Source organism: Lissotriton helveticus, chromosome 2_1, assembly GCF_964261635.1.
Source record: "Lissotriton helveticus chromosome 2_1, aLisHel1.1, whole genome shotgun sequence".
Classification (NCBI taxonomy): Eukaryota; Metazoa; Chordata; class Amphibia; order Caudata; family Salamandridae; genus Lissotriton; species Lissotriton helveticus.
In genome coordinates, this window is record NC_136059.1 from 1,742,569,831 (window position 1) to 1,742,595,097 (window position 25,267).

Sequence of the window (25,267 nt, forward strand, 5' to 3'; positions counted from 1 at the left end):
AGATCAGTGTGCATAAACACGAAAATGTTTTTACTTACCACGTACTTGACATTCGACAGCTTATGATATTTGCTATTAAAAAACCATTGAAATTCACTGAAAAAACCATAGGTTATAGACCATATATAGTTAGGAATTAGCATTTACAAAACCTTGAAAATTCACTGAAAAAACCATAGGTTATAGACCATATATAGTTAGGAATTAGCATTTACAAAACCTTGAAAATTCACTGCAAAAACCATAGGTTAGAGACCATATATAGTTAGCTGGACATTTTATTGACATAAAACCAATGAAATTCCATATATAGTTAGTTGCACTAACTATATATTGCGCACCCGCAATCCACTGCTGATGATGTCACATATTACATCATTCATGACATGGTCAGTGACATCACTGATGACATCACTGATGACATCTCAAATGACATCACTGATGACATCACTGATGACATCTCATTTGACATCAATGACCACATCACTGATGATATCATTCATGTGACAATACAATGCATCTCCTCACATTTTAATATAACCTCTGTTTCACCCAGTGTTAAAAAGAGTATAATTTTTGAAACCATTGACACACCAATACTAGTTACTACATACGCACTCACTGATTGCTACGTCTACACACACCTTCACTCATTCACCCATACAATCATTCATACATACAATCACTCATCTTTACAACACTATCATATGCACTCATACACCTATACAGACACTCACAGTCTGCCACTCATCCATGGAGTTACTCACACACCTAGTCAGTCCTGTAAAGAATCAATGAGACTTCCATTTTCTTGTCTATACAGTTAAACATAGAGCACCTTACATTTTCAAACATATAGTAACACATACTTACCTTCTTATACAATCATTGATACAAGTACAGATTGATCTGCACAGAGTCACACACCTCCCAGCTAGCCACACACACACTCAGTCTCCCATACAAATACTTGGGCAATCAATCAATAACCCATATAGTTACTCATATAGCTACTGATCAACACATGCAGCAGTTTACAGAACAACAGACATAATGATGCACAAATTAAGACAGTTTAGTCACTAACCCATGCACTCAGTGAGACACATTTAATCACTCACTCATACAGTCAGTCATGCACCTACTAAATCCTTCGTCCAGACACTTACACATCCACTCATTCTTCAATATGTAAGACATATTTAAACTTTATAGAAACAAAAAATCACTGGATGTTGTTATCAGTGATGTCATCAGTGATGTCATTTGAGATGTCATCAGTGATGTCATCAGTGATGTCACTGACCATGTCATGAATGATGTAATATGTGACATCATCAGCAGTGGATTGCGGGTGCGCGATATATAGTTAGTGCAACTAACTATATATGGAATTTCATTGGTTTTATGTCAATAAAATGTCCAGCTAACTATATATGGTCTCTAACCTATGGTTTTTGCAGTGAATTTTCAAGGTTTTGTAAATGCTAATTCCTAACTATATATGGTCTATAACCTATGTTTTTTTTAGTGAATATATATATATATATATATATATATATATATATAATAAAACGATTGAATAGGCAAATTACCATTGACTCATGTGATCAGCTGGAGACAGTTCTTCTGGCTCACATAAGGAATACCACTTCAGTAACACCAACAGAAAAAAAACTTGGCAATACTACATTTTGTGGACACTGTTCTAGTATCTGGTGGAATGAGACAACTAAGGGGCCTATTAGGATGGCGGACGGACCTGCGTCCGTCCGCCATCCCAGAGGTGGAGGGACCGTCCGCAGGGGCAGCGGCGGTCCCTCTGTGCGAATTAGGATGTGACCCCCCACCCTGGCGGTCACATCCTGTATTTTTAAAATTGCGGCGGGTGCTGCTTGAAGCAGCACCCGCCGCAATGTTAAAAATGCATGTATAGCATTTACATGCACAAAGCGGCGCCTGCCGCTTTGTTCATGTAAAAGCAGGGGGGTACCATAGGTACCCCCCATGTGCACCTCCCACCCCCTGACATGCAACGGGCCCCCAAACTGAAAAGACCACATGCTTTTCCACGGCGGAAAAGCCGCCGTGGAAAAGCATGTTTACGCATGCATCCTAACATGGCTGGCGGTGTCTGATAGACACCGCCACCATATTAGAGCTTTTCCGCCGCGGGACCGCTGCGGAAAAGCTGCGGACGGGCTACCCAAACCCCCTGCCATCCTAATCTGGCAGGGGGTCTTGTGAATCTCCGCAGTGGTGAATCCACATCCTCCGGGCCGGCGGTGGCTTCCGCCGGCCCGGAGGATGCGGATTCACCGCAATCATAATCGGCCCTATGTTTCCAGTAGTGTGCCACAAGACCTATGCCCTAAAATGATGAAACACATCAACAGGTACATATACTTTACACACAATGAGAATTTTGCTAAAGTGAGGGAGATTAGAATGATTTTGCTCCATCACAATTTGTGGTTTGAGCTAATGATGGCACACATATTGCCTTAGTGTCAACACAAGACAGAGAACAAGTCCAATGTAATCTTTAAATCTTCCATTCAATCACAGTGCAAGTTGCCATGGTACAAGATGTGAACACCCAAAGCGTGCGTCTGTCTTACACAGGTTCAGCCCATGTTCCCTTTGTCCTTCGAAGCAGCACCATTAAATTGCAATGTGTCAAAACTCTGAAATGTCCAAAAGAAGATGACATAGTGAAGGAACCTAAAACAGATCAATACAAAAAGATTACCAATTAATCATAACATAATAGACATATTACAAAGTCAACCTTTGGAGTACACAGTTGCACAAAACAATCAGAGAGAAACAATGTAACTGAACACAATAGTCAATGTGTCCAAACTTTGATCAACAAACACCTTTAATCTGAATTTCCCTGAACTAGCGCTTCCTACCAAATTACCGCCACATACTTCTCTCATCATCACATCAATAGTTGGTGTAACAGTAAAAGTGATACCATGTAAATATATATGTACACTCATGAGAGGAAGTTGTCAATGACAACTTGACGTAAGTCAACTCCTTCCTCTTCACTACTATCATTTTCAATTGGCATTTCAGGATCCTCACCCAGTGACTCTTCATGTTCTCTGTCCTCTGCGATGTAACAAATCTTCCATCTCAGGGCAATGTTGTAGAGCATGCAGCAGGACACTGTGAATGTGCACACCTTATCGGGTAAGTAGAGGAGAGCTCCACCAGTTTTGTGCAGACAATAAAATCTTGCCTTTAGGAGTCAGAAAGCCCACTCCACTGGATGGCATGTTCTTCCATGGGCCTCGTTAAAGAGAATTTCCCCTGGCATCAGTGGTCGAAGTGGGAGGGATTTGATAGGGCATGGAATGTCCCAAGTTTATATTTTAATATAATCCATTATCCTACTTTTTTAATGCATCCCAGGACAGCAGACACAGCCAAGGCCTATAGATAAACTCCGCCACTCATGGCTGTTCGGTGACAGGCGGGGAGAGCAGAGAAAGAAAAGTACTTTGTATTTCCCTTCTTGTCCCGAGAAGACAAATACAATGTCCACTTCTGTTGCTTTGCCACTGGCAGCACACCCACTCTCTTTCTTCCTCTTCCTCTTATTCCCTCTCTTTCTGCCTTTGTCTCATTCCTCTTCACTTGCTGAAAATCATCATTTGCTTAAAATCGTGACTTTAAGAACCAGCTCTTACCATGTCTTTTCTCTCCTTTCCATCATTTTTTCACGAGTGAAATGGATCCAAAAAACACTTTTGTTGAAAATGTATTTTTCTGGCATGTTTCTGTTCCAAAGTGCAGCCTCAGGATGGAGAGAAAAAAAAGCTTCAACATACGAAAAGTAAATGAGTAACTAGTTAAATCAAGCCAGAGAGGTAGCAAAGTGGCCAAAGATTTTATTCACACCCGCACACATTAGCTTCACTTTACAGAGTTTGCCAGTAAAGAACTACTTTCATTTTCTCATCTTTCTGTGAACAGCATGCTTTCCCCGGCAAGGAGGTGCACGGTTCTGTTTCCCTTATATTCCTTTTCCTTATTTTAGTTTATAAAATGTATTCAGGGATGTGGTCTATTTAAACCATACTGCTTACATTTTGTAAGGATATCAGCAATGGACATTGAAATGAGTCCCCTTGCTCATTGATTTCTAAACAATGAGTGTAAAAGCATTGCATTTCCTGCAAGTGTTTGCTTTTTCCAGAATGCTTTAACTTTTTATTTTTTCAGGCAGCATAATACTCATCAATTTGAATTGAGTCGCATCCAGGTGTTTATAGCGTAATAAACCAGGGTTGTTGCTGAAGGCAGGGGGACTTTCTCTTAGTGGGGCAGTATGGTGTTCAGTGGGGGAAACAATGTGACACTATGCCAGACCACTCTCCTGAGAGATCACATTTCCATGCTAGACTTTAAAGGCCACTCTAGACTTTGGAAGCTCTGGTGTCTTAGCACCAGCAGGTTGACCCTAGTGGTGGCAGGTGAGTTAACTTTCAAGGCCTGTCCAACACAATCCATACTGAAGTTCACCTCCAGTCTTGCGGGTAGGTCCACGAAACAGCACACCCTAGAGCAACTGCAACTCTGTCACTGAGGTCACAGGACTCTTGAGAGCAGTCCACCTCATCTATTTGTACCTCTATTGGCCTTGTTTCAGTAGTAGCTGTGCAACTCACCAGGGATTGGCAATGCAGGGTTTGCACGCACACCAAACTAAGAGGATTATTAGGATGGCGGACGGACATTCTGGTGTAAACTGGGACCGCCTGTCATGTATGCGGCAGTTCCGCACACCTGATCAGGATACGACCACCACCATGGCGGTCGGATCTTGATTTTTAACATTGCGGTGGGAGCTGCTGACAGCAGCACCCACCGAGATGCCAAAATGCCATGTGCATTTCACAGCACTACGTGGCAGGTCCCCCCTTGTGTTGGGGGGTGGTGAGGGTGCATTTGGGGGGTGCCCATGTTACCCCCCCAAGTGCACCCTCACTCAACAGAAGGGGTTCCCACAACAGCCCCTTAACTTATCCCCACCAGCAGTTTTCTGGCATGTGGTGGCACAAAGGCAATATGTGTGCCATCAATTTCTCCAACCCCATGTGGTAGGCAACCCAAACTGTAAATGTCACCATTTACATTGGCTAAATCCTGCTGCCATGGAAACTGAATGAAGCTGAAGACATAACTTCTTGTAGCACACCACTGAAAGTTGGTTGTGACATTCCACCAGAAACTGCCACAGTGTGTTGGAATGATCCTGTGGCCACAAACTGAACTACTGCCATGAGTTTGACTATTGTTGTAATAGATGTGGAATTTCTGTTGTGAGGTTGAAGATGTGGCTCGAACTGATGACATAAATCCAGTACAGTTAGAATTCCTATCAAAGCCCATGTTAGATGTCTTCACATCTAACATGGGCTTCGATAGGAATTCTATAGAGCATATTATCAAGCCCATTATCGCCGTTTTATCGGCAGTTTCCTGCCAATAAAAGCGGCGATAATGTATCACCCGTCCTTGATAATATGCCCCTCAGTTTAAAAATACCTTGATGAAAATATCGAAACAAAAATAAAGAACACAAAAATATTGATAACATTTAAAAAAATAAAACATATAAAAAATATTGATATAAACAATATCGACAACACAAACATCGATAAAAAAACATATAAACTTTATTGAAAATAACATTTATACATAAAAATATACTATTTACAATTATATAATATAAATAACATATACCAAATTTTTCAAACAAACAGTACTAATAATTACTAAATTAATAACATTAAATAAAACAAATACACTAAAAATCCAAACACAAATAAATAAATAAACAATACAACATTAAAAATATATCACAACTACAGAAAAAAACATAAATCTATATCATATATAAAATGATATATCACATGTATCTACTTTTACATTTAAATAGCAACAGTAAACAAAATAAAAACACACATTAAATAAAGATGATAAATATTAAACAAATCGAAAGGTACGAGTTAAAAAAATTTAAAAAGCTATCTCAACCAAGAAATTTAAACTACACCAATACAAACCAATATAAAACTCTAATTAAATAAATACTATAAAAACAATCAATTAATTAACACAAATGTTACTGTATATTGGACAAACACGGAGAAAGAGCGAAACTTGCGAGAGAGAACACAGAACGAAAAACAATTACACAAACAAGTATTCCGAAAATACCTCAATAAAGGTAAGAACAAACCTTTATAGTTAAATAAATAAAATTAGCTTTTTTTATTACCCATAAAATGTTTTTCTTTACATATCAGAGATTAAAATTACTAAAAATCCACCTAGAAAATTCAACACAAAGATTTACGTACACAACAATAAAATCAACAATTATAAAAAATAAATCTCAAAGGAAGTATATAACTTAACCAACAAATAAAGTACAGTATTTAAAAGTAATACATTTAATAAAAATGCAAGACATAACTAACAAATACTTTTCTCTTAACAACTTATACAGACGTCAACAAAACCACAAGCTCAACGAAAAACACTTCGTCAACTAAAAAGAGTAAGTACATATTTTTTCGCAAATAAATTACAATAGAGACTAAATAATCAAAGTAATCAAATTAACTCAAATTATAATGTTGTCTTTTATGTTTCACGGATTAAACTTCACTATACCTCCAACAAAAAAACTCAAAGCAAACATTAACTTTGGAAACACGTACAAAATCAACATTAATTATATAAAACTATGGGGCATATGTACAAGCCCCATGCACGAAGCAGCACACATGAAAGTTACAAAATGGCATTTTAGGATTGTTTATGTGCAGTAACGGACACCTTCCTACACATAAACAATCGTCCCCTGCAGACAGACACCCTTGCCCTCTGGTGCAAGAGTGCCTGCGTTGGCTCTAAGTTGTTAAACTGAGCGCCATTGCAGGGGGGAACGCAAATCTGCACCACATTCTTGTAAATATGGCACAGCCTTGCGTTTCCAAAGTGGAGGAGCATGTTGTTAAGCCAAGGAGGCTAACGACATGCTCCGACACTTCATTGTACATATCCCCCTGTGTAAGTATATAGATTAACCAACAAATAGAGCACACAAAAAAACAATTAAATAATAAACCGAATATAACTAACAAATACTTTTCTCTTCACATTTTCTACAAACTTCAAAATACAACAACATCAAGGAAATAAACTTCATCAACTACAATTAGTAAGTATTATTTTTATTTACAACTAAATAATAGAGATTAAAAAAATCAAAATAATAAAATTAAATTTAACACTTTAATAAAAATAACATTTTTCTTTCCAACCAACAGAAAAAAACAGTGAATGAACCACAACTATCGATAAAATATCCATCAAGAAAATTAAAGCAAGACAAATGTAAGTTAATTTTCGAATACAATAATTATACAAACATATTTACTGTTCAAAATCTTATCAATAATATATATATATATGCAGCAAATGTCCCAGTACGAGAGGAGCAACTTCATGGCTGGTGCTGGCGGCGGGGTCCGGGACGCCCTCGCAATTAATGTTAGACAGCAAGAATTCTTCTCAAAGAAGACACCGCACACCACTTCGCATTAAACCTCGATTTAATTCTCTGTAGGTTCCTCACCTACGCGTTTTGGGCAGGAACTGTCCCTGATCACGGGACAGTTCCTGTCCGAAACGCGTAGGTGGGCAACCTACAGAGAATTAAATCGAGGTTTACTGCGAAGTGGTGTGCTGTGTCTTCTTTGAGAAGAATTCTTGCTGTCTAATATATATATATATATACACATATATTCACAGATAGAAAAAATATGGCAGAAGGAGAAAAATTCATAACTTCACAAAAGGGAAAACGACTTCTGTGCTACATGGCTACACCTATACACAAGCAAAAGAAAATGGAAACAAAACCCATTGAAAATGCAGTAAATATTACTCCTAATTTTTGCTATGGCAGAGCCACTACAGTAGAAACAAAGAGGCATATTATCAAGAACGGCGTTAAAATTATCGCCGCTTTAGCAGCAGCAAAAGCGCCCACGGTGGACCGAGGTGAGTGCGAGATTTAGGCAGTGCAGGTGAAAATTTCTGCAGTTTATTTTTTAAAAGTATAAAACAGTGACTGCTGCTGCCGTACGACTCGATTTCCATGTTTCCTGAGCCCGTTAGGTAATGACATAGCACGAATCGAACCCGATCATTTGGTCAGAATTTTCCATGAAAACGCATCGTACTTGCTAGTTTGTAGGAAAAAGCTCCGGATACGATTCGGTCAGAATGTAAGCCTACGAATGGAATTAGGAAGGCATTTTTTACAGAATCGGAATCGACCCTTAGTATAGATTTCGCCACCAATAGCACCTTTGACTACCAAATTAAAAAAGTAATAGCCCTGGCCTATGTACCAACAACTGAAGTAGCCAACTATTAACATACTTCTTGAAATGCCTATCTATCAAGCAAACAAAACTAAACTAACTCCCTTCCTAAACTACTTTGAAGACACTTGGGTAGGAAGGCTACATAGGTCAGGGCACCATAGATAACCAAAATACCAAATCCCCTGGTGGAACGTCTACGATAGCACTCTAGCTCAAAAAGCTAAAACTAACAATGCAGTGGAAGGATGGCATAATGCTTTCTAAGCCACAATAGGAAGAGGACAACTAACCCTGCAAAAACTAATGGAAGCTACCTAAAAAGAGCAGAGCTTTCAAGAGCTAAGGCTAGTGCAATACCTAACTAAAATCGGACCTAAACTCAGTAAACAAACAAAAACCATGTATGAATAGCTGCAACACAAAACTCCACTATTTTCAAACACCAAAGGGCTAGAATACCTAGATGTGATTGCTAAATCTATACTTTAAACAAAAATAATGCTACACATCATAAGCATTTTAAAATAACAAAACATTTAAACAACATAATTCTACTCTTTTTTAAATTGATAATTATAATTATGCCATTTACAATTTAAAAACGAACCCAAAACTATATGACATAATATCATTATTAAAAGAAAAAGAAAAAAATAAACCAATTTAACCAAAAACATTTCCCACACATAATAATAAAAAATAACTTACAGTTATATCACAGTAGACAATCCTGGAAAACGAAAAAATCCATTAGATAAATCAAAACACAAATACATTAAAAAATATATCCCCCCAAAAAATGCAAAAGTTCAACTGTAGAAAAAAGGCTCCAACGACGCAATCCTCTCAATATCAAAACACTCAAAATCCCGAAAATTTGTTTAAAAACACCTCAAAAATTGCACAATTTAAAAAAGGCTCCAATGACGGCATCTTCTCAATAATCAGAGTTTCACATTTTCCATAACTCATTTTTGGTTACAGCTAGGATGTTTCCCATCAATAATAAAGATGACCCATGTCCAATGCACAAGAAGAATTCTTGAAGGTGTAAGTTTTGCACAATGTGTACGATGTTGTGCTTTGTCTATTAATTTGTGGAACGGATCACACCTGATTCCTGTTCACAACCAAAGAACTGTTCGGAGCAGACACAGACAAAGTGACGATCCATCAAACATGTGCCTTTCCGATGCTACTCCTTTGGGGTCAGAATAGTTTTATGGAAGTCCTGCGGTACTATCAAACAGTTTGATTGAGACAATACAGACAAAGGGGCAGATTTACAAGCGTCTTGCAACACTTTTGTGCCGCTGTTGTGTCAATTTTGTGATGCTGCGGCGACATAAAAAATGTGGCCAATTTACAATGTGACTCATCTAGTGAGTTGTGTCACGTTGTAAAGCCCTGCACCACATTATACCTGCCTCAGGTATATTGTATGCAGGGTGGGCTTTCCCACGCAGGCAAGCCTTGTAAAAGTGACGCAGTGAAATCTACAAGATTTCACTGCCTCATTTCTAGGACGCCACTGCATCAAAAGCTTGCGCCTGCTTGCAGCGGGCGTAAGGAGTGATGCAGTGTAGTGGGAATAGGCCTCAAAATGCATTGCTGGAGTTGGGTCGTGCTTGCGGCACGACTCCATCAATAAATTGCTTTTGCCCCAACAGATGCATCAGAATTTCTGACACATCTGTCAATCCTTGCACCATGGTGCGCCGTATTGTAAATACGGTGCATCCACGGAGGCGCAAGGGTTTCTCAGGGTGGGGCAGGGAAAGTGACACATCTCTACAGATGCGTCACTTTCTTATAAATCTGCCCCAACCTATTTAAAATGAGTTTTCTGAATGCCATGTTATTCTGCAGCCAAAGTAGTCTACTTAGAATTAGGAGTGACTTCCCAAGGTAACGTATTAATTGCACTAGCGAGATACACCAAATCAAAGAATGATAAAATATGTGTGATGAACCACTCTGGTTCATTGTGTATCTTCAATTTAGGGATGAGAGGTTCCTATGAAACACTGGAGATTGGTCAGGAAACAAAATTAGAACGTGCTTCAAGGATGTTTTTATGCATGAAGCAAAATGACGTGTAAGATATGTAATAAGACCCTCTTGAAGGCATACTGTCACATTGAAAGGCAGGAGTGTCTCTCCGAAGTAAGACAAGATCGGTCCTTTAGTTTCAAAACATACCTTTCCCAAGCTGCCCTATTGATTAATAGGTCACATTATTGAACAAGCATTGGCATAGCCAATAGGTCTCGCCTTTGGGACCTTATAAGTATTCATTTGTGCAGCACAATATCCATGGTGCAAAAACATCAACTGCTGCATGGCTAAACACTTATAAGGTCCCAAAGGCAAGACCTATTGGCTGTGCCAATGCTTATTCGCATGATTATTGATTTGCCACATTTGCCACAAAAACCATCTTCTGCTGCATGGTGTGCTAATCTTAATAAAAATGTTGTTTCTAGCTCAAACAGATTAAAACTTACTAAAAACACTCAACGTGTGTTTGAAAGCAGTAAAAAGACCTTTGCAAAGGTTGACAGGTCATCTTCCAGTTGTTTATTTCTGTATTTGGTTAGTAAACTGGTAATATGAAGGTGAAATTCTTGCCTGACAGTATTACCATGTGTAAAAATGTCAGAATAATACAAAAAAGTGCCGCATTATGCCGCTTCATTTGCCATTTCTTGCCTCATAATTTAGTCGACCCTGCAGTATTATTTGGTGCTCTTTTGCCTCATAAATCCAGCTGTCCTATGCATCTGAAAGAGTTGTCAGAGTTGCTTTCCATATGAAATGTTTGACAGCTCCCCTTTCATCCGGACACAAAACAGACCATAAAGCACTTTTGTTGTGCATGTTTCCCTGGACGTTTGTACAGGCCTCAGCCCTACTACTCTCCCTGTACATTTCTGAGTCACAAGGTAAGAAACCTCACAATATGCTGAAATGATGTAAAAGCACACTTCGTCTTCGTTTGAAGTGCTTTTCACGAGCCCTGTTTTCTGATGCATGCTACGTGAAGAGAGTGGGGACTTTTTTCAGGCCAGAGATTTATGCGGGGATAAGCAGCGCGGTTGAAGAAGATGAAGCAGTGCGCATGAGGTCCTCATCTGTGCAAGAAAAGATGCCGGAAGTTCCTGGAACTTGCGCGCTCATTGTACCAGAGTTAAGCTAGTTGTTTTACCAAGTATAATCTCTTGAATGATCAAATGAAAGCAAACCACACAAGGTATATATCAAATATATATGTATTTATACTAAACACAACCCCTCTGGATTCTTTATGAGGTCAGAGGTAAAAGTACACAAGGAACTTAATTAGCATACGATAGGTTGCACAGTATCCTCAACTAACCAAAGACTTGAAGCTCGTCCTAGCTCCAGTTTGGTGCAAGATCATTAACAACTCATTGAGATCAGGGGTTGTACCGGATTGCCTCAAAGTTGGTCAAGTCACACCTCTGCTGAAAAAGCCAGGATTAGATACGGAGGATTTGAACAACTTTAGACCCGTCGCAAACTTACCTCTTCTATCCAAAATCATGGAAAGATGTGTACTCCCTCAACTGACCCAACACCTGGACAACATTAACCTTCTAGATTCCCATCAATCAGGCTTCAGAAAATGCTGCAGCACTGAAACTGCAATCCTCAATGTCATAGATGACCTACACAAGTCTTGGGCCAATGCTGCCTTCACATCCTCCTGGACCTATCGGCTGCATTCGATACAGTCGATCACAAGCTTCTCCTCAAGGTTCTTCAGGAAAGGGCTGGTATTGAAGAGACGGTCCTCCTCTTGTTCTCCTCCTTCCTCCACAACCGATCACAAAGAATAAAAATTAAAAATTTCGAATGTGACCTCCACCCCGTTACCAGGGGTGTTCCTCAAGGGTCAGTACTCTCCCCTCAGCTTTTCAACATTTACATCGAACCCCTCACCCCTCTCCTCAGGAAATCTAACATCCCTTTCCATCTATATGCTGATGACACACAGTTATATCTAGAAACCACCTCCATTGAGTTCCTCCAGAGACTCAACGTCACGCGCAGAGAGGTACAACAGTGGCTCTCAAGTAACCACCTGAAACTCAAACAAGAGAAAACGGAAATACTCCGCATCTCCAACAAAGATGAAAACCCCCAAATTGCAGAATGGCTCAAAGCGATCAACGGCCTCAATGGCAACATCTCACTGGCGGACTCAGTAAAAAAACTAGGTATCACCATTGACCCAAAACTGGACATGAAAAATCCCATCTCTAGATTTGCTAAAAGCACCTTTCTCACCTTGAGACTACTGTACAAAATAAAACCCTTCCTCCCTCCCAAGGACCTTCAACAAGCCACCCAAGCACTGTGCTCTCCAGAATTGACTACGGGATTGCAGCCCTGACTGGCACTGCAAAATCCCACCTCGCCCCTTGCAAACAACCTTCAATGCAGCAGCCATACTGGTCACCGGAACAAAAAAATTCGAACACATCCCCCCTGCACTCAGAAAACTCAAATGGCTCCCAATTGAGCTATGAGCCAGCTTCAGAACCCCCTGCCTCACGCACAGAGCCCTCCACACAGGCAAACCAGAATACCTAGCCACTAAATTCAAAAGAGCCGGCCAGTCCAGGAGCCTCAGAAGCACCAATACTCTTCTACTCATCCCGCTAAAAACTCGCAAACAAAAAATGGGCACCAGATCGTTTGCTGGAAACGCTCCCAAAATCTGGAACCCCATCCCCCCTCACATCAGAACGATCCCCTTATTTCCAAAATTCAAAAGCCTGCTCAAAATCCTCTTTCTGGATCAAGCGAGCAGATAGGAGACAAGGAAGTTCTTTAACTGGCACCCCCTCCAACTTTAACTAGTCGGATCTAGAAAACCTCTCAGAGACTCGTATTGTTGTGTCAAGAAACCCTCTAGACTCTCGACCCAAAGACTGTGGTTTACCAGATTACATTACTAAGTCACCCTGCTGAAACTATGCTTTTATCTTCCGGTGCATTACGACAGCGGTATGGTGACAATTGATCTTTGTCTCTGTAAAGGAACGTATAATGTATTCGTTGTCTCCATGCGCAGGTACCTGCTACTACTTATTTGTCCCTCTCGCTATGTTCCCCTGTATTCTCTGTACTGCCCATTTACACCTAAGTTACTTGTTGTGAAGCGCTCTGATACCCTCGGGTCCAGCAAGCGACATACAAAACTCCTAAAATAAGAAATAAAAAAATAAACATCGCCAACTCTGCCGTAAACTATTAATTAGCATTGGAACCTGCAACATCAGTATGTGTGCCTGGTGTAGATAGGCCAAGCAGGCATGGGCGGCCTGCCACTGTGAGCGAAGAGCAATTAACCCAAATTTAATTAAATCCTACATTGGCAGATGTCCTCATCTACAGGTAACATCTGTGGCTGCCGCCTCCACCTGGCTAGGTCGGATGTTTTGAGATGGTTTTTTCCCACTGTTCAGGTGTGGGCGGTAAAACAAGCAAACGTGGCGCCTGTCTGATTTCTGCAGTTTCTCATGTGGCAAAGAAATAGAGGCTGGGGTTGCAATGTGGGTCAACAAGTTTGGATTTCTGCAGATTCATAGTCTGGCCATTGGTGGTGAGTCTATCTGAGCATTAATCGCGTTTCTCAGTGCAGCTGCGCTAAGGACTTGTCACGTTTTACTGGCTCTGTTGTACCACTAATAGTCATTCTTGTCCTGTTGCAGCAATTTCATTCATGTTTTTACCGATACGTTTCTCTGTGACTGGAACTTCTGTATTAAGTAAAACAGCTAACCCGTTACCTCGAAGACAACAACATCCTGGACCCCTCCCAATCCGGTTTCCGCAGCAACCACAGCACTGATGGACAAAGGAGAAACAGCCGCCCTCATCCTCCTAGACCTTTCACCAGCCTTTGACACAGTCTGCCACCGCACCCTATCAGCACGCCTCCACGACGCCGGAATCCAAGAGAAGGCCCTGGCCTGGACCACTTCCTTCCTCTCCAGCAGAACCCAGAGCGTCCGCCTCCCACCCTTCCGCTCAAAAAACACCGAGATCGTCTGCGGTGTCCCACAGGGATCCTCACTCAGCCCAACGCTGTTCAACAACTACATGGCACCGCTCGCCCACGTCGCACGACAACACAACCTCAACATCATCTCCTACGCCGATGACACCCAGCTAATCATATCCCTCACCGAAGACCCCCACACCGCCAAAGCCAACCTCCACAGAGGAATGAAGGCCGTAGCCAACTGGATGAAGGACAGCAGACTGAAGCTGAATTCAGACAAGATGGAGGTCCTCATTCTCGGACTCACCCCATAAGACTGGGACAACACCTGGTGGCCCACATCGCTAGGCACAGCCCCGGAACCCACAGACCACGCCCGCAACCTGGGGGTCATCCTTGACTCCACCCTCTCCATGACTAGGCAAGTCAATGACTTCTCCGCATCCTGCTTCAACACCCTCCGAATGCTCCGCAGAATCTTCAAATGGATCCCTCCCGACACGAGAAAAACCGTCACCCAGGCCCTCGTCACCAGCAGACTCGACTTCGGGAACGCCCTCTACTCGGTAACCACAACCAAGCTCCTGAGACGACTACAACGAATCCAGAATACCTCGGCACGACTGATCCTCGACATCCCCCGACGCAGCCACATCACACCCCACCTGAGAAGCCTGCACTGGCTCCCCGTCAACAAGAGGATCACCTTCAAGCTACTCATCTACGTGCATAAATCACTACACAACACCGGACCTACATACCTCAACAACTGGCTCAACTTCCACACCCCCACCCGAAACCTCCGCTCAGCCAACCTCGCCCTCGCCACAGTCCGCCGTATCCGGAAGACCACCGCCGGCGGCGGATCATTCTCCCACCTCGCCCCCAAGACCTAGAACGCCCTCCCCACCAGCCTACGACAGACTCAAGACCTACTGGCCTTCAGAAGACTCCTCAAGACCTGGCTCTTCGACCAGTAGCTGCCTCCTCTCCCCCCCCATCGCCTTGAGACCATCACGGGTATGTAGCGCGCTTTAGAAATACAATGATTGTTTGATTGAAGTATCAGACTCACTATTGGGGTAAGCGTTGTGGTGGAAGACATTGTTTTGATGCTGAAGTGTATGATTAACTCTACCTAGAGCCTTCACCATTCATCCGACTGCAGGTGTAATAAATAAGAGGGATCATTGCGATAGGTGCGCACTATACTGAATAAATGAAAACTTGATTAGCCCCTCTCAGAAAGCTTCAAAGTGCTCACAGCTTTATTTTAATAATGCAGGGTTCAGGAGTTTAATGCATCGCCTGATCCACTGAGCCCACACGTTGGAACGTGCACCTCTTCAGACTCTGAGCTTGGTTACAGTCTGTTCTCATCCACAATGGGCTTTCTGTTTGGACGCAGCCTTACTACTATTTCTTAAATGCCGCTTGCATCTTGCCTCCACACTACGGCTGGGGCCTTTAAATTAGGTGCATTCATGCGGTATCCCCTCGTACATTGCAAAAGTGAAAGTGTTTCACTTGCGAGAGCGAGCAGCGCCAGGAGCGATAATTGCTACCACATGGCGCTGCGCACTCCCGCAAGTGAATCGCCAAACGTGCACGCATTTCCATTGAAGGCAATGGAACGTGTGCATGTTTGTGGCTGAAAAGCCGAAGCGATTGCTAACGGTCTTTTTGCCTATGCAGCCGCTTGTGCTACGTTGCGTTACATGTCGCTGTGGTAAGCATTCTATTGGTGAAGCATGGCCATTCTTGTGTATACACCCACGAAATCTGATGCAATTTCAGATTCACTAAGGCAGTAAACCAGGGATTGTTCCAAAATTGTGTGCCTACCACAGAGAGGTGTAATGAGAAGACATATATTTATTTCTCCTTGTTACTTTTTCTTTCCATGTGTGATGCATTCAGCATCATGCATAGAAAGAGGAAATTGCCTCTTAGGATTTGATTTGTGCAGGAAGTGTTGCATTCCTGCATAAGGGTTCCTACATTGGGTTCCTACATTGGCACTACACAGCACTGAGTGCTCAAGCGCTAAGAGAGAGCAGACATCTTATTAGATATGGGGCATTTCTGCTTTCTTTCATGCAACAGAATGTCCCAAGTTGCCTTGCTGTGATTGAAATATAAGTCATTATATCTCTAAATGTATTTAGCAGCTAACAAAGCAACAATGCAGTTAAGGAATAAAGACATTAAATTGGGCAAATTAATTAAAAATACAAACATGTGAAATTAAAAATTAGACAGTAAAATTGGATCGAAAATCATGAAGGAAACTATGTAATCCCATGACAAATGAACAAACATGAGAAAGCTTGGAGCCAGGCCTTCTCTGTGGCTGATCAGCAAGTGTATGTTGTCAGGTAAAAGTAGTTGGCCTATTGAAGCTCTTTAATTTTGCAATTAGACACTTTTGTAAAAGTAAAATATACATACGGGGGCAAACAAACACCTATGTCTGATTACTGACAAAATAATGAAACCCTAAATATCGCGATACAAAAGTATTGTATCAAAAATATTGAGCACAACATTTTTATTTTCATATACATATAATAGTTAGTACAAAAATATCAGAAATAAATATCGTTTTATACAAATATCTAAAAATATATTAACAAAATATTGTTTTTTTAGCATATATATAGTTAATCATAGTAAACATTTAATATATTAACATGTAACAGTGATATAATGTAAATTAAATATATTTAAATAATATAAAAAATATATATTATACTTATTTAAACAGGCGCACACACATATATATGTAGGTTTGTATGTGTATTTACACATATATGATATAAACATTTTTATTTATATTATACTTTATTTTTTTTATGTAATAATATGACAAGTATATATGTGTAAATGTACATACACACGCACACACATTTGATTAAAATCAGTAACAAATACACTGGATTTTTATAAACATACCAGTTTAACCTCTTCGCTGCTAGGCCTTTTCCCTCCCCCTGTGCTAAGCCTTTTTTTGGCTATTTGGAGGAGTTCGCGCTTAGGCCCCTGTAACTTTTTGACCACATAAGGTATCCACGCTACATTTTCTTCCTTTTCTTCCAATATCCTGAGGATTCTAAAGGTACCCAGGTTTTGTGGATTCCCCTGGAGGGGACCCAGAAATTAGCCAAAATACAGCTACATTTTGTTTTTTGGGGGAAAAATGGGAAAAAAGTGCTGCAAATGAAAGCGTCTGGGTTTTTCCCTATGAATGGTATCAAAAAAGGGTTTGTGGGGCTGAAATCACCATTGTCCCAGCTTTATGACTGACTTTTGTCAGAAAACCAAAATCTTTACAGTTTTGGCATTTTTATGGGGCATAGCCTATTTTTGCTATATTTTGGGCTTTCAACCTCCTTCCAGCTAATGGTAGACATGGGTATGAAAGCAATAATGGATCCTGGAAAGCTATACATTTTTTGAAAGTAAACAAAATTCTGAATTCAGCAAGGGGTCGATTGAGTAGAATTCTTCAAGGTTTCTTTATAGAAACTAACAGTTAAATATAGGAAAAATTGCCTATCACAAAATGCTTTGTGCCCTTGCCTGTCGCGGGTACGTGGGCCTCCCACACGAGGGAGGCACCAATTTTATCGGGAAACCTGGAAGAACGCTGGGTGGTAGGAAATTTGTGACAGCCCGGTGATGCCACAACTTTCCCGAACAAAAATATGTGAAAAAAGTAATTGTTCAGCTAAAATTGAGGTTTGCAGGGGATTCTGGGTAAGGAAACGTTGGGGGAGCCACGCAAGCCAAATCTCCCTGGAATCCCCTGGGTGTCTAGTTTTCAGAAATGTGTGGGTTTGGTAGGTTTCCCTAGCTGGCCGCCGAGCACAGGGCCAAAAACCCAGGTGATATCCCTTGCAAAACCAGGTTGCTTGATGATAGGCAATTTTGATGTTGCCTTAATACATTTTGGGCCCTTGCCTGTCGTGGGTACTTGGGCCTCCCACACGAGTGGGGTACCATTTTTATTGGGCGACCTGGGGGAATGCTGGGTGGTAGGAAATTTGTTTTCTAAACACAAAGGAGGAACCCTACTATTTAACAATAGGGACAGGGTAAGTAAGGGCAAAAGTAAGAAAAATATCGAGTTCCGTGTGGGTGCAGGGAGGCCGGCCTGATTATCAAAGAATGAAAATTATAAAGTGAGGGAGAGAGAGAAGGAATCCAGTTGCCATTCTCAGCGAACTGTCGGCAGAGCATTATTTCTGTCCGGCTCATATCTCCTTGAAGTGCTTTGTATATATTTCCAAATACCTCGGTGGCACCCACAGACGGACGTCCATTTTTGAATATATCCTCATTATAGGGTCATCTAACTTTGGACGGAGAAAATAAATTCATAGACAAAATTCAATGATAAAAAGAATTGCCTTTCTAGTTTTGACATAGACAAGTTGTGATCGACATTCAACTTTGTACTTATAGAGAAAACAGTCCTGAAGAAGGTGTACATAATAAGAAAAACACCGAAACGCTGCATCGACGAATGTTTTCTTGTTTTTTACTTTGATTTTTATTTTGTAATTTTATTGTGACTGGTTTTTAACCTTTGTTTGTAAACTTTGCACTGATCATTTGATAGTTGTGAATCTTGTAACATATGTACACATGTGAAATTTTAATCTAGCTACTCTGAATCAAATGTACGAAATAATATAATAAAATGTGTTCATGTTTTTATCTTCAGAGTAACTCTTACTTTTATTTGACAATGATTTGCTGTTGCGACCTGTCATTGATTGCATCTGCTTGTAATGACTGTCTGAACTGCTATAAATCAACAGATGATTTTATAGTCATCTGCTTCTGTAAAGACATAACTCTAAGAGGTAGGAAATTTGTGACAGCCCGGTGATGTCACAACTTTCCCACACAAAAATGTGTGGAAAAGGTATTTTTTTCAGCTAAATTTGAGGTGTGCAGGGGATTCTGGGTAAGAAAACATTGGGGGATCCACGCAAGCCATACCTCCCTGGAATCAACCCGGGTGTCTAGTTTTCGGAAATGTGTGGGTTTGGTAGGTTTCCCTAGATGGCTGCCGAGCCCGGGCCAAAAACTCATAGGACCCCCCCTTGAAAACCAGGTTGGTTTGTGAAAGGTAATTTTGATGTCGCTTCACTAGGTTTTGGGCCCTTGCCTGGTGCGGGTACTTGTCCCACCCACACAAGTGAGGTACCAATTTTATCGAGAGACCCTGGGAAATGCTGTGTGAAAGGATATTTGTGGATCCACATAGATTCCAGAACTTTCCCACAACAGAATTGTGAGGAAAATGTGTTTTAGTTTTACAAAGTTGAGGTTTGTAAGGGATTCTGCGTAGCAGAACCTGGGGAGAGCCAAACAAGTCACGCCATCCTGGATTCCCTTTCGTGTCTAGTTTTAAAATGCTGTACAGGTTTGCTAGGTTTCCCTACGTGCCAGTTGCACGAGGTGCCAAAATCCACAGGTAGGCACATTGCTTAAAAAAAGTTGGAGCATAGTGGGCTTTCTGCCGCCCTGGGGGGGAATCGGGGCAGGGGGATTCGCTATTTTTGGTGGGGTTGGGTGCATTGGTATGACCATTTTGGGAAGCCCCCACCCACCACACATAAAAAAGACTGCGTAATCGCTGGCACCTAGTGGGCTTTCTGGCCCCCCAGGGGACAGATCAGGGGACACTGCCCCCATCTGCCCTCCCGGGGGGCATAAAGACTGGAATTTCTCTGGGGGTGCGGTGGGGGTATTATCATGCCTGTTTTGGGCAGACCCTACCCCATCACAAATAAAACAAAAAAATCCCAGGTTTCTAGTGCGCTTTCTGCCCCCCCAGGCTACAGCTTCAATCTGCCTCCCGGGGGGGGCAGAAAGACTGTCATTTTTGTGGTGGGTGGGGGCATTGGTGTGCCCATTTCGGGCAGCCCCCACGCAAAAAACAAATGAGCCAAAAAAAATCCCTGCCATCAAGTGGGCTTTCTGCCCCCGAAAGAGGGGGCAGATTGGGGCTACTACCTCCATCTTCCCCCCGGGGGGGGCAGAAAGGCTGTAATAGCGGTGGGGGTGAGGGCATTGGCATGCCCATTTCGGGCAGCCCCCACCCTAAAACAAATTATGCAAAAAAAATCCCTGCCATTTAGTGGACTTTCTGCCCCCGGGGGCAGATTGGGGATTACTGCCCCATCTACGCTCCGGGGGGGTAGAAAGGCTGTAATGGTGGCGGGATGGGGGCATTGGCGTGCCTGTTTTGGGAAACCCCTACCCTAAAAGAAATTGTGCAAAACAAAATCCCTGGCGTCAAGTGGGCTTTCCGCCCCCCAGGGGGGGAGATTGGGGGCTACTGCCCCCATCTTTCTCCCAGGGGGGCATAAAGGCTGCATGGTGGTGGGGAGGTGGGGGCATTGGCATGCCCGTTTCGGGCAGCCCTATCCTAAAAAATTTAGTGCAAAACATAATCCCTGACGTTTAGTGGGCTTTCTTCCTCCCCAAAGGGCAGATCGGGGGCTACTGCCTTCCATATTCTCCCCGGGGGTGCAGAAAGGCTGTAATGTTGGCAAGGGCGGGGCATTGGTGTGCCCATTTCGGGCAGCCGCCACCCTAAAAAAAATGCACCCAGAAAAATCCCTGTTTAGTGGGCTTTCTGCCCAGATTGGGGTCTACTGCCCAATCTGCCCCCAGGGGGGTCAGAAAGACTGAATTGTGCCCATTACATTATGGGGGGAGCGAAGGCCCTTGCCCAAGGGCCGCTCCCCCCTCCCTGGTGTCTAGTGGGTGGATATCTGCTTGGGGATTGCCCTCCTGGGGCGATCCCCGAGCAGGGATCCACTGAGGAGATTCTCCCCTTTCCAAAAATACCTCTTCCGTCTTGCTACGTGCTCAGAGGGCTGAGACAGCCCCCTGAACATGTAGAAAGTTAAAATGAAATGCGCCTAAAGGCTTCAGTTTCTGTTTCTGTGAAATGACGTCAGCGCAAAGTGCACACTGATCGTCAATTCACAGAAACTGGGGGTTGCCTCGGGAGCTGGGGATTCCCGAGGTCACAGGGGAGAAATAGAAATCCCTCTGCTGTCTCCAGCAGAGGGATTTCGTGCCCCTGTCCTCATGACAAAATGGTTCAGTCACATGGGCACCGATGCTCATGACGGAACCATCCCGCATGAGCATTGAAGGGGTAAATTACACATACAAAGTGAAGAATAAAAAATAGAATACATTTTACTGAAAATACATTATATATTACATACATTACTAATTTAAAAACAATTTAAATACATAGAAACATAATAATAATGTCATTTTAAATAATATAAACAAACTGTAAAATTCTTGGAATAATACATATACTATTCCCACCTAAGTCCGGGCAGCAGTAGGGAAAGCGTTGGACACAGTAGGGGTAACATTTACTATTCCCACTCCATTTGGTGCAACAGTAGGGACAGCGTTGGACTCAGGAGGGGTAAAATGTAATATTCCTACCCAGGTCTGTGCAACAGTAGGTGAAAGCATTGGACACAGGAAGGGTAACATTTAGTATTCCCACTCCAGTCGGTGCAACAGTAGGGAAAGCATTGGACTCAGGAGGAGTAAAATGTAATATTCCCACTCAGGTCTGTGCAACAGTAGGTGAAAGAGTTGGACTGAGGGGAGCTAAAATGTACTATTCCCACTCCAGTCGGTGCAACAGTAGGGAAAGTGTTGGACTCAGGAGGGGTAAAATGTAATATTCCTACTCAGGTCTGTGCAACAGTAGGTGAGAGTGTTGAACACAGGAGGGGTAACATTTACTATTCCCATTCCAGTCGGTGCCACAGTAAGGAAAGCATTGGACTCAGGAGGGGTAAAATTTACTATTCCTAATGCAGTCTGTGCAATAGTAAGGAAAGCATTGGACTCAGGAGGGGTCAAATTTACTATCCCCACTCCAATCAGTGCAAAAGTAGGTAAAGTACTTCACTTCTTCGAGCAGTAGCGGCATTTACCCCTTCCCCTCCCAGGGCGTTGAGACCCTCACGGGTGAGTAGCCCGCTCTACAAGTGTATTGATTGATTGATGGACTTCAAACACATACCGTATTTTAACACAAGTATTAATTTCATGAAGTTATAAAGCTATCAACATTAAATTAAATACATACATTAAAAAACAATTAAACAATTAAACAATTAAAATAATTACACATTTTGTAAATAATATGATTTTTTTTATTTTAATAATTATTTCATTAAATCTCCACACTATAGTCCCATATACCTAGCAATGCACATTTAACATATATTCAAATAAAAAATATAATTACATAATATGCTTAATTAATTCATAATTAATTAATAATACATTTAAAATCAATCCATTATTATTTGATTAACTTCCCGCCCTATACCCCTACAAACTCAACAACCTGCCACTAAAATGTAAATTAGACAGTTACAATAATTACACAATTGACATAATTAACAATTAATTAATAATTGACAATCACTAATAATTAACTAATTATAATTGAATTACTTTCCCACCCAACAACCCACACCTAAAATATAACTTACATAAATATTATTCACACAATTTCACCCAGTACCCCTACAAACAACACAACCCACTACAACACTAAATATTACTATTTTACAATTGAATAAAAAATATAAATAACTTACAATGACAAACCATATTTTAAAACATAAACAATTGCACAAACAATATAAAACATATACAATGAAAATATTATTTAAACAAAAAGAAATTAAAGTACGATATTTCTTACCATAAGAAACAGATATTTTCGTCAACTATATTTTTGCACAAGATATTTCTGTCTCACAATAGTAACAACTCAATATTTCTTCAAATCAATATTTCTTATTCAATATTTTGTCTGAAGACCATCTTCACACGATGATATATGATAATTGCGTGGTGGCACTGTAGCATAGACCTTCCAGCCAAAAGATCAGAGTGCAAAATATTACTAAATGTAGCCTATTGAGAGGGAGACTTTTTGGGGGGCATATAGCTTTCACCATCTCCTTTATTGAAACTTTATCACAAGGAGTTTTTTTCCAAGTTTTGATAATAGAGTTAGCTTGAAAAAAGTTCAACACTTTTGAACTAAATCATCACACTGCATTCCACTTTTTAGTCCTCTTTTTCAGTTGCGGAAGCGTCCCTTTAGCTCCGCTTATAAATTCACAGGAATTGATCAGTACCCTCTGGCCAATTGGCAGACAGTATCGTTCTTGTGTCAGAGACTTCTGCACCCTCTGTCCACTGGAGAAGTGTTCCACAGGAGCAAACAGGGATTACCCATTTAGTCCTGTGAGGTAGCTGGACAGTGACACCTCCAGTTCCGTAAAAACAAGGTGGAAGCAAATGTTCTGGATGAGTAAGAGGAAACTCCACAGTTATCTCTGGCAGGCTAGCATGAATCATTAATTCAGAAGGCAGGTATGTGTTCTCTTTACCTTCATATCTTGGAGTGACTCAAGTGGTATGTTTTAAATGGTGGGGCATTCTGGAAAATATTAAATAAAACACACTTACCAATACTATTTAGCTTTGTGGCATACAATCTATGCCAGAGTACCACGTACCAAAAATTAAAAATGGTGAATCTGTCACAGTCATGCAGAGCCCACCAAAGCCTTTCAAAGCACTCAGTTTAGCCCTTGGAACTTCAAAAGCAGATATTGTTGAGTATCATGTAAAGAGTATACCAATATGAAATGTTGTACATATTGCTTCTGTAACAGATATTGGGGCATATCAGCAAGCAGCAGCGATAATTATCGCTGGCAGCATATAGCGTGCAGCATTCTAACGCCGCCTAATGCCGCATTCTGTCGCCCGGTCAGCGCAATATTTACAACGCGCATCGCCGAGGCGATAGAAATCCCGGCAAAAGCAGCAATAAGAATAAAATATCGCAGGAATACTAGCGATATACCCAACATTTAGAGAAAACCTTGTAAATAGGGAGAGGTGGAACTAGCATTATGATCCACCTCCCATGCAAAACATTGCTAAGTCCTGATTTTATCAGGCGTAATGGAACCGGCGAAATACCTGGTTAGCGCTATATTTAATGCTGATAAAATTGTTAGCGATTTACTAGATAATAGAGAGTAGCCCTGTTAGCATTTATTCCCGCTGAGTTTCAGTCGGGAACTCCTACCTCGCATCTCATATGCGAGGCGAGGCGCTAGGAAAATATGCACAAAGGCATGGATTCACGCATTAGCATGTCCATGCTGATAGGGTGTTAGAATTATCTCTGCTTTTTGTCCCAAAACAGACGCTAAAGCGGCAATAATTCTAACGCCGTGCCTTGTAGATATGCCCCATTGTTCTCCTAGACCCGGTCTCCTAACACCCTATCTCCTCTGTACCTTTTAAGGGGGTGCAAGTTGCTTCTTAATCACATAAACCCCTTCCTTCTCCATTGTGGTCATCTGGATCCCAGATAAGCGTTTTGTATAAAGAGATAATTGCCTGTAACTTAAATTCACTCTTGTTTATTCTTTCTAGAACAGCAATTCCCAAACAGTGAGTCATTTTTGGTGGGCTGAGAAAGTTCAGGCAATAAATAAAGATGCCTTTTATTTCTCGATTATCATATCGCATTTTCTGTGCTTCAATGGAGGTCATAAATGAGGCTATATGTTCTGGAAAATTGCTGCCTATGTTTTTTAGCATGTGGATTGGTGTGTAAAGACTTCTCTCACTTTTCAGTCAGAGAAAGACATGAAAGTGAAATATGCGACAGTCGTGTTCGGGTACAGGGGGTGTGAAAGGA